This window comes from Erithacus rubecula (assembly GCF_903797595.1).
Source record: "Erithacus rubecula genome assembly, chromosome: 3".
NCBI lineage: Eukaryota > Metazoa > Chordata > Aves > Passeriformes > Muscicapidae > Erithacus > Erithacus rubecula.
In genome coordinates, this window is record NC_136689.1 from 120626612 (window position 1) to 120635644 (window position 9033).

The following is a 9033-nucleotide window of genomic DNA, read 5'->3' on the forward strand; positions in this document are numbered from 1 at the left end:
CCAGTCTCCCCCTTCTTATTTTCTTTAAAGCTTATTTTCTTCACTGTTTTTCAGCACCAAGAGAATGATGAAAACTAAGTGCACAACTTTCCACTCCAACTACATGCAATATTATCCATAGCAGCCATCTTGAAAGTCTGATTTTAAAGCATTAAATGTCTAAGCAATATTAGCCAGAGACAGAATTGTTTCCATATGCTCTTTGTTCTTATGCTTATGCTGAAGTGCTTTTAAGAAGAATTTTCTGCAGTATTTAATCAGTATTGTCCTGACCTAAGAAAGTAGGTATGTGTTTACCCAAAAAGCCAATCTCTGCTGAATTATTTTTTTAAATAATGACACTGCTACTCATTTCTGAATGTAAATTGTGATAATCAAATGAAATAAACAACTTCATCTGAAAAGATCTGCTTCCTTTATTAATCTATCAGCTGATGTTCCATAGACATTGACAAATTTCATCATATCCAGATGGAAATGGAATTCATGTTTCAAGCAAGAATGCAAAACTTTATATCTTAATTTTTGATTTCTGCTTGTTGTTATCTTATTTTGCAGGGTTCAGAGATTTCCCCTCATGTTGAAGATCTGCTCCCAGTTAGTCATATCTGCCAAATATACATTACTTTGGGAAGTTATTCAATTATATTCTTACCTGTGATCCATGTTTAAGACACAGTCATAGCTCTGTAGAGGAGAAGGAATGAACAATTTAAATTAAATATACTTTGATATAATATGACAAAAAAAAAAAAAAAAAAGTCTGTGAAGAAAAGTCCCTCTTGAGATTTTTCTCTTACAGAAAACACATTACCTATTATTGGAAAATAAAATGTACCAAACCTTTAGGAATGTTTAAAACATCTTAGATAAGGCTGTGAAAACTCAGGTCATCAGCCATAGCTCTAATTCCTGTAGATAGTGACTTATTTGGATATGGCAAGATATTCCTCCTTGTGATTAAAAACACAGTCTGTGTGAGAGATTGTCCAGACATCTACTGGAATTTCCCTTTCCCCCAGCTGATAATCCTTTTGGTCAGCTGTTCCACTGCAATTGACTGTTTTCTTAGAGGTAAAATCAATTTTTTTCTCTATTTACTGTGATTTCTCTGGTCATGTTGCACTCATATCTTTACATTTCAGGAGATGCTTTGCACTCTTCCATAATTTTTTTCTACAGATTTTACTAGAGTTAACTTCTGCTTTGAGGCTGAGTCATACTGACTTCGGTTGCTGGGCTGGATTTCTGCTAAAATCAAGAGCTAAGTGAATTTATTATAGAGGCACTGAGAGCATCTTGTGAAGCAACATTCTTTGATATCAATGGAAAGCCCTGCATTGCTACAGTATGATTGGATTAGGCTTTAGTAACTTAAAACTGATATCAGAAATCAAGAATGAATAATTAATTTAAGAAAGATTACTGACTTTAAATTATAAAAATTCCTTCTTGATTTTTGTAATACTTATGATGGGAATAGAGTTCACTGGGGACACAATTTGAGTGGCCCATAAAATTATATAAATTCATATAGTCACATATTTATTTTTATGAACCTAACATTTACAGCAGAAAGGAGAGATCACTGCTGCTGGTGTGGTTTTATTATGCTCTCACTGTCTTATCCTTGGATTAAAGAGTAGCATGTGGAGAATGAAACATAGTTTATTCTCATGGTGTTCTTCTTATTTAATTACCTTGTTATAGAAAAAATATTTCCCTTACTTGTCTTCAATAGTATCAACAGATTTTAGTAGGAAGATGATGCAGTTGCATCAGAATATTCAGTTAGTATTTCACTGTTAACTTTGATCTATTTTTTTATTCTTTAATTTAATGCTTGTTGGGACATCTTTTGAAGAAAACACCAATAAAACATTGTAGAATATCATGCCTGTACAGTTACTTCATGTCACAGAAAAGAAGGCTGTAATTAATTTTTGACTACCTTACAATGAGCTGTTGTCCTTGCAAGTCTTGAAATTAACTTGATGTAATAAAATGTCAGTTATTTAATAAGCAGAGCAACTTTCTTTGCAGGATAAGTTGCATGTAGATACATCAAGGAGAAAAAGGAAAACATTATGCTACATTATTACTGTGAATCCAGTGGATTTGGAAAAGCCAGATTTATTTAGTGTATATGTCTCATTACCAGCAAAATTATGCTATGTGAGATATCTCTTATGGCTGCAACTGTTCTTTGAAATATTCACTTGGATGTAATTTGATGCAATTTCAGATGTTGAGAAAAATAGGTTGCATGAATAAAAGCATGATTTTATTAACACAATTACTCTCAATATTGAAGTCAAGAAGAACCAGTGCAAGTTTTCTCATGAGATGTAACTTCAGAGATGCATTTTACAGGTACATTTCTTGTAGGGCAGAGCAGCATAACCTCTATTTTTACAACTTTTTATCAAATAAAACTGTGTTTCTTGAGAATTCTAGTGTCCCATAGAAGTTACTGTTTTTTCTAATAACCAGTGTCTGATTTTGCCAACAATACAGATATAGACCCCAAAGTACTCACTGAACCCTGGAAATAAAGTAACATATATTGTTCAAAGGTTTTACTTATGCAAAAGGAAGAAATTGCAAGAACTGGTAAGCAACCACAACATATCTTCTGTCCCCTTTTTATGCTTCAGTGAGGCTAGGTCTAGCATTTTACAAAGTGAAAGGACTCTTCAAAAGGTAAGTTTGAACATTTTACTGATTTTGCTTATATTTATATTGGGAACTTTAAAAGGCTTTTGCTTATTTCTGTTCTGTAACAAGATGGATTTAGTGAAATTAATTCAATTTTCCTTTTTTAATAGTTCTTTAGTAGTTAATATTCCTACTTTGGTAAAAGATGATTTTCCAAAGGATTCTTTATGAGTATGTAATGTTCTATGCCATATACTAGATTTATTCTAAATATTGAAATAAGTTTAAAGCTGAAAGGACTCAGATGCTAAGCCCAAGCATAGCTGTGCAAATGAAGTTTTATTCTACTTAAGCCAAATACATAATTTTATTTTTTATGGAATGACTCTGAAGTCAGCAGTCTCCTACTTTATTGTGTGCTTTGAAATAGCTTGCTCCTTCCTTCCTTCCTTCCTTCCTTCCTTCCTTCCTTCCTTCCTTCCTTCCTCTTCCTTCCTTCCTTCCTTCCTTCCTTCCTTCTCCTTCCTTCCTTCCTTCCTTCCTTCCTTCCTTCCTTCCTCCTTCCTTCCGTCTTCCTTCCTTCCTTCCTCCTTCCTTCCTGTCCTTCCGTCCTTGCCTTCCTTCCTTCCTTGCCTTCCTTCCTCCTTCCTCCTTCCTTCCTTCCGTCCTTCCTTCCTTCCTTCCTTCCTTCCTTCCTTCCTTACTTCCTTCTTCCTTCCGTCCTTCCTTCCTTCCTTCCTCCTTCCTTCCTTCCTTCCTTACCTTCCTTCCTTCCTTCCTTCCTTCCTTCCTCTTCCTTATCCTTCCTTCCTTCCTTCCTTCCTCCTTCCTTCCTTTCCTTCCTTCTTCCTTCCTCTTCCTTCCTTCCTTCCTTCCTTTCCTTCCTTCCTTCCTTCCGTTCCTTCCTTCATTCCTTCCTTCCTTCCTTCCTTCCTTCCTTCCTTCCTTCCTTCCTTCCTTCCTTCCTTCCTTCCTTCCTTCCTTCCTTCCTTCCTTCCTTCCTTCCTTCCTTCCTTCCTTCCTTCCTTCCTTCCCACTGTGCTTCATTAGTATTCCCCTTATATCTCAAAGAAGTGTATTATTAGAAAAAATAACAAAAAGCAGAAGAAAGGTTCTTTCACAAATAATTTAATTCCTTCTTCTACCACAAAGCTGAATCAGTGTTGACAGTAGACTGTTGAGTTGTGACTGTTACCGAGAAATAACAGTTGAGCTATTCTTAAAGCATTTCACAAATGGAGATCCCACATTCTTTCATGGTAATATTACTAAGGGAAAAGATAGGTTCCCCTTGTTGCAAAGTTTGACCCTGCCCTCTATTTCATAAGTTAATGAAGGTCCCAACAAACTGATTAAGGTCTTTTCCTTCTTATCATTCTCTACAATTAGACAAATTATTTCTTGGCAACTCCCCCTTAAGATTTTTTGCTCCATGATTTTTCTTTTGTGTTTCTTACAGGCTCTGCCTGTGCACACAGGCCAACTCTGTGTTCTCCTATTTGCATTGTTCACAACGAGTAGGGACTGATAAGGTCCTACTATCGAACTGATTGTTTCTGCAGGTTCTGTTTACTCTGGGTTTACGTATTGCAGAGTCCATCCAGACTTGGGAGGTTCCAGAGCAGGATGCTGAGGCTGCTCCTGGAACTGGTGGTGCTGTGTCCTGCACAGTGACTCTGCTTCTCTGCTGACCCAGGGGGTCACAGTTTCTTGGCTCCTCTGCAAGCCTCAGGATTCACATGGGAAGATGGGAGTGTGCTGAGTGGAATGAATCAATCCAGTTTCCATTTTTAACTGCAGTTATGCTGTTTAGGTTGGGATGAAGAAACAGATGGTCCTTTAGAAAATCCTGAAGAGTCTCACTTTTACCATCTGATGTATTAATCTTTCCATATGATAATGATTTGCTTCTATCTCTGATGGCATTCAGCTTACCCTGTGATTACTAGGTGAGATCAGTTTTCTTCCTGCCTTTACATGGAAAAGACATTTATTTCTCTTAGTGAGATCTACAAATGGACACCTAACAAAGTTCTCTTAAACAAACACCTACAATTAAGCAGTCCAAACAAAATAATCATTTGCAAAGTCTGAGAATAGCCTGGTGACTGATGTAGGATCTTTTGCTCATGTACATCTTCTAGACACTTAAATAATGCAGTTACTGTGATTTGAGTTGTATTCCTTTATAAACAAACCTAGCAATAGCCTCTGGTAGGAGCTATAACAGCTGTGGGTCACTGTGCAGTCAGACTTGTCTCACCAAACCTCAACTGGAGGACCAAGCTGAGCTGCTGTGCTCCTGCCATGGCAGTGACAAAGGGCACACATGACCAGGTGGCATACTCTGAGGAGTAAACACACTTTGTTGTCTTCCAGAGCATATATGATGCACTCTAGCACTAGAAGCCCTGATGCAGTGGGAGGTACAGAACCTCCCCCTCACCCCACAAACCTCACAGGAGTTGTGTGAATCAGACAACGTGCTCCAATTCATGAGTCACACTGAGTATACAAAAACTGTATATGGCTGGAACTGCATGCTTACAAGCTGTGTTTTAGTAGATCTGTTGTCTAGCTGTGCAAAAGTGTTTTAGTCATGAAGTCAATTGTTTTTGGTTTCTGTTATTCCTGTTAAAGGTCTTTAGATGGGCATTTGGTGTTAACAGCAGCACAGAAATAATTGTGAATACCCATCTCTGAGTTTTGTGTTATGTTGGACTCCATTGCTTTGATTTCTTTTAGAGACTTCTAAAAGCCTTTGGGTGTTGCTGTCTCTACTATCAAAAGCAGTTTTCTTCTAGGAATCTCCAGCAAAGGAGGTTCTTGAGATCTTGTCCACTTGGGTCAGTAGCTTGGGTAGCTGATGAAGAGTTTTGCCTTGCAACAGCAAGCAGGTTATGCCTCCCTAGGTGCCAGCCCCAGTTTATGCAGTGTGTGCCTGCATCTGACCATGACACCCAGCTGACTTCTGTGCATCACACGGGTGTGTGCTCTTGATCCAGTCTTTTTGTGAAGTTCATAAATTCAAGGGGTTTTGTTAAGGTATTGACACAGACTTCTTCACAGCCCATCTAGTCCATGTCTTGGGAAACATCCACATTTTTCTGTTGAATATACAGAACATCTTAGATGATGGAACATTACTACGTGTTACATTTAAAGGATGACTTTGTAAAGAGGCAGAAAGGACTGACTGCAACACTTTTCTCGCTTTTCTTCGTGTAGTGTCCCAGGATCAACAGTTTTGCTCTACCCCAGGTGTTCTTTGATTCCAGGTTGATGCCATCACCCACAGCTCATGTGCTCACCTCCTGTTTCAGGAAAAGCACTTGGCTAATTGCCTGACCACCTTACCCAAACATCTATAATCACCTAGTGCCACCCCACCTCAGAAGTGTTTCATGCAGCTGAATTTTCCCATTGTTTACATGATGGGTTGCAAAGGGTGGTTGCCTCAGACAGGTGTGTCTCATCCTCAGCGAGAGAATTTGTTCACCTATGTGTTTTCTTATATTACTTTAGTAACTATCTTCCAGTAGGGATATTGAATCCCTTCCTCCTTTTACTGACCCACCCCCTACTTCCTCTTCCTCTAGAATATTTGCATTTTTCTGCCAGGACCACTAGGTGTCACAAGCACTCACAACTAAACTATAAAATCCTCTAAAATATTACTCCAACATCTTCATATTCCCCTAAGTCTTGGGGTCCAAGAATTTTGATATAGACCTGATGTGTATGTGGAAGATGCTGGATGTAGTAAAAAAGTCAGATACTTCAAGCTGGTGCTTACAGAGCAGATCCATGTTGTTTCATAGCAAACAATTTAGTATCTGGGGGAGGTGTACATGTTATGGAAGGGCCTTAATTCAGCTAACCAGAGAAAATTTAAAAACTGGACATGATCTGAAAGATCAGCAGACTGTGTCTAATGCAAGGGAATAAGCTGGTGAAACAGGGTGTACAGAAGTAGAATAGAGAAAGAGCTCCACCCTGAAAAGGTTATGGTTAAGTAACAGAACAATCCTTTGGTTATATTTAGATGATTTTCATTCTAAAATTGAGTTTTACATGCTAACAATGAGACTGATCTTTCTTTTCTTCCCCATCTGCTCCCAGCCTGTCTGTTTATAGTCTAACCAACCATTCTTGCCTAGCAGTTTGAATTTTACACTAGCTGGGAGGATATATTCTCAAATTTCCCAGTGGGAACCACAGTGCACCACAGAGTCAGAATAGCTGACTGTGGGACCCCAAGACAATGATCTCTTCTGAAGAGGGTATTTCAATTGTTTCAAATGTCCCAAAGCCTTAACCCTGTTAACCCATATTTCATTTGTTTATTTATTTAAATGATAGGTGTTTCCTAGTGCACTTTTCTTCATAAAAACAAGCCTCCAGCACTTCCCCATCCACCTGCACATGCATTACCTGTGCTTTTGCTGCTTTTGGAGGTGTAGCTCAGTGCAACTTTACACTGTGCACTGAGCAAGCAGCACAAGAGAGTACTTTCTATGGAAATGGGGGGAAACCCAGATCTCTCCATCTAGGGCCTCAGTTCAGCTGAGTCCTGTGGAAGCCACAGGCCTTTGCAGCTTCTCAGTGACAGCTGTTTACATCAGTCAGGTCTGAAGCTGCAGCAAGGCACAGGAAAGAAGGAGATGAGCACAGATGATGAGAACTACCTAGCAAAAGAAGTATGTGTGGATATTAGTCTAATGACAATCCTGCTTCTGGTATTATAATCTTCAGAATCACCCTTTATCTTGCAGCAGGAGGCACTGCAATAGAGACTGGATTCCCTGTGTTTCTTACCTCTCCAATTCCTGTAATACCCTTTCCATCAATTTCAAAAATTCTCTGTAAACTGCATGCCAATGGCTTTGTTTCCTGTTATATCTGTCACATCACCAGACTAATTTATTCTAGCATTTTTAACTGTTTCAATAGCATAAAGTGAGGTGTCTGGGAAACAGCCTTGATGAAAGGTTTTAATGATTGCATGGATCTGTTCTGAGCAGATTCAGAAATACATCTTTCCTCCTTTTTCTATATTAAAAAAAAATCCTCAAAATTAGAACAGTTTTATACACAGTAATTTAAAATATTACATGCAGTTAGGGGCTTGATCAAATGTGGTATTACTGCATGACATCCAAACAGACAGACAGTAATATAAATCTGGAGTGCCCTATTATACTGTCATTTTAAGATGGCAAGATGAGAGCATAATGGCTTTGGGCTATACCAGATGGTGAATTTAGCCACTGAAAACTATTCCACAGCTCCTGGAATAGAAAAGAAGCAAAGACCATTCACTCCTTTTCTAAAATAGTATTTCAAAGATAAAGATTGACATCATCATGTAGCTGTGAGTTATTTCTTATTAAAGCTGCCTAATGCTTACTAGCAATGCCACACAGTTCACTATCAGTCAAATGAATCATTCATTCAAGACAGCTAATTTGGTTCTAAATGCACTATTTAGAATGAATGCTGAAAATTATGAACTGTAATTAAGTAGCCACCTGCTGCACCTTTATGACATTATGTTTGGTGTATTGCTGCAATAATCTAAACTGTGCTTAAAGGTAGAGTTCAGTTCCAGATAATATTTTGTTAATCACCTACCATGTAAACAAATACAATCAATTATGGCAAGAGGTAATTGCAGTGTTGAATCATTTTCTTACAACACTTAAATAAGTAATCAGATTGATTCAGAAAGATTTCAAACTTTACTTGTATTTAAATGAAGGTGTGTCCTGAACCACAATAGGAGCAATGACAAAGATAAGATTAGGGAGGTGCCAGCTTTCTGCTGGTTTTGTATAGGCTTTAAGGTACCTTTGTAGCAAGGAAAGACTTCTGTAGCCCAGTGCTCTGGGAAGAACAGGCACTTCCCAGGCAGAAATCTATGTCTATCTCTACTTATGGGGCCTGACCTTTTTAGGGATGTTTCCTCTATTTGCCAACCAGAAACAATAATTGAATAAAAGAAGAATGTTACATTTTGCTACCACTGGGGTGTGCCACTTATAAGGATTATGATTTCTGCCCAGTAATTAATTCTTGTGTGGCTTCATCCTGGACCTGCACCCTTTCCATTCACATGGCACTTTTTGTATGTGAAAATCAAACCACTTGAAATCAGTCATCACTCTCTTCTAAGAGAGAGGAAACAAAGAATGAAGAGGTGCTGTTTCTTGGCCAGTGCCACACAAACATAGCAGTCAGAGACCAGAGGAGTCTCTATGCCCACTGGTTCATTGCTCCTGAAGCTTGTCATTTGGACAGTCCACTGCTTTTAGCTAAGTAATTAATCTCTTTGTCTTATCAGCAGGAAATCTCCAGGATTTGCAGACAAGGACA